Source organism: Dendrobium catenatum, unplaced genomic scaffold (genome assembly GCF_001605985.2).
Source record: "Dendrobium catenatum unplaced genomic scaffold, ASM160598v2 fragScaff_scaffold_793, whole genome shotgun sequence".
In the NCBI taxonomy this organism is placed as follows: Eukaryota; Viridiplantae; Streptophyta; class Magnoliopsida; order Asparagales; family Orchidaceae; genus Dendrobium; species Dendrobium catenatum.
This window is the reverse complement of record NW_021319255.1, coordinates 927,360-929,854: the sequence shown is the minus strand read 5'-3', so window position 1 is coordinate 929,854 and position 2,495 is coordinate 927,360.

Genomic DNA, 2,495 nt, shown 5'->3' with positions numbered 1-2,495 from the left:
TCTAGGTTAAATAACCTATGATACTCTTAAATGATCTCATACTAGTAAGTAATGTGGACACGTGTCCTAAAATTGGGTGGCTATCACACGTTGAACTACAATAACGGTCTATTGACTGGAACCATTGTTAATTGATTTGTTGTAATGACATAATTAATTGTCATGTCACATACCGGAAGCATCAAGGGACGGGACGACCAAATACCGGCACCCAAAACAACAGTAAGAATTAAAAACTTTTACTTACATGATAGTATAATTCTTCATAAGTCATAAAAAAGTGCCACTAACTTGAAAACTAAGTATAAAGTTTTCTTTATAGTTCCATCATCCAACATCTCAACATAATCAAACATAAAGTTTTCAAATATAACAGATTGTCCAAAAACTTTCTACATTTCATATATATCTCTTCTAATCAAAACTCAAATAAAAAGAAAACCTTCGCTCGTGTCTCCTTATGAAGGTACGTAAGGGAGGTCTATCCGCCATTATCTTTTGTCAATTCTCTTGAAAGTGCCATAAGAGGAGTGAGTCCAATTCAGTTAAGATGAAATGACTTCAACATATATAATTTAGATCAAGGAAAGAAACTACAACTATCTTCTTTCTAAATAAATAATAATCACAGTTATAAATTGTCTAAGTGAATCATGTCTTTACATAACTTAAGTTCTCATTCTTTGCAATAATTTTCACTGTCTTCATCTTAATTCATTCGTGCATCAAATAAAGCCTCATATGCATTAACATAGGATGCAATTTCATTGAATATCATAATACTTAACACCGTTTCAGAAGTAATCATTTGTACTGATCAGTGTAACATAAAATAGTCATCATTTACTTTGGCTTCATAAAAGCACCCCTTATATTTGGTCTCAAAAGCGCCCATTTACAAAATTTTGGTCATGCCTTCGGAGATTCTAAACTTGGAAAGTAAATGTCCCAATTAACCAGCCAATTTTAACCAGAGTTATCTTTACAAATTTCTCGCAATTAATCACGTCTAAGAACAAAAGTCTAAATAAAATTAAAAACAATCACATAAACAAGTCGATTTCATATCTCAAAAAGTTTCAATGTAATACTCTTACTCAGGGAACTACACATCTACAATAACAAGTAACAATGAAATTCTATTCGCTATCTGAGTAAACAAAAAGAATCAAATCTATCAAATCAAAAAGACAAAAACTGTAGATCCCGGATCAATCCTATCATTCTGCTTTCTCCCTTGCTCTGAACCAAAAATGTCAAACACAAATATAGATTGAGCTTTTAACAAAGCCAACAGGTTTCACCCTAAATGGAAACCTATAACTGAAAGATCCAATAAGCACGGCGATGCCTTAAAATCAAATAGTGCCCCCCATGTTTCCAAGTTCAAATCACATATCCAATTAATCAGTCAATGGGGTCCATTGAGTCTATGCAATAAACGGAAATGCCTAGTCAAATGAAAATAAGTCTATCAATGCAAAGGCAAGGCGGGCAAATGTCGACTAAACCAAACTCAATTTAATTACCACGTCAATCTTGCAAAAAGAAATTTCGTACACAGAAGAAAATCAATCCAATCCCGTTCTATAGAGTCCGTGTTACCGAATCAATCAACTGAAATCAAATCAAAATCTAATGCTTTTCAGTAATAAATCAATCGAAAGCAATACGGATAAATTCTTCAAATTACCGATCAAATAAATGCTATATGTATGCCCAGTATTAAGTGGTCCAAATTAATCAAAATAGTAACATGCCCAATGATCAAAGAGGTCAATGAAATCAGAAACGTAAAACAATTTACAGTAAATCCGATCAGAATCAATTAAAGCAGAAAATCCTAATATGCTCCAATACAGTAAAAGCAATGTCAAGTACAAATAAGCTGTACAAGTTAAAATACAATCAAAACTGCATAATGTTTGCTGTTGTAGATTCCATTTTGCCTGTTTGTAAGATTATCCTAGACGTTGTCTCAAAAAAAGAAGCGTCATCCTATTGGCCCGTTCCGGCCCCCTCGGGTCATATCCTATAAAAACTCTCCTTAATGACTTCCCATCTCAATATATCCATTATCAAATTTGGTTTAAGGAGAAGCTACCGTTCGGCCACCATCAAATTGTTACAGGTTCCATTCAATCTCCAACTAACGTTCACCAGTTTCCCACTTGTAATTCCAGTATCATTAATCAATTTCCCATAGTCAGATTATTAAAACAGCAATCATTATCAATATTCCACATTCATATCTATTCAATTTATCCTAAACCTCAGAAAAATTGGAATCGACGGACAATTCGGCAGCGTCACCACAGTCCCTTAATAAATTTAAACAAAAAACCTACAAATTCACAAAAATTCCCCCAAATTAACAATAGATGTTTATGAACAATCAAATATAGAACCTATTTGTTTCCTTACCTGAATCCATATCAAATAACATATGAATATTTGTTTCTATTATTAAAACGCGTAAGAACCCCTAATTTCCA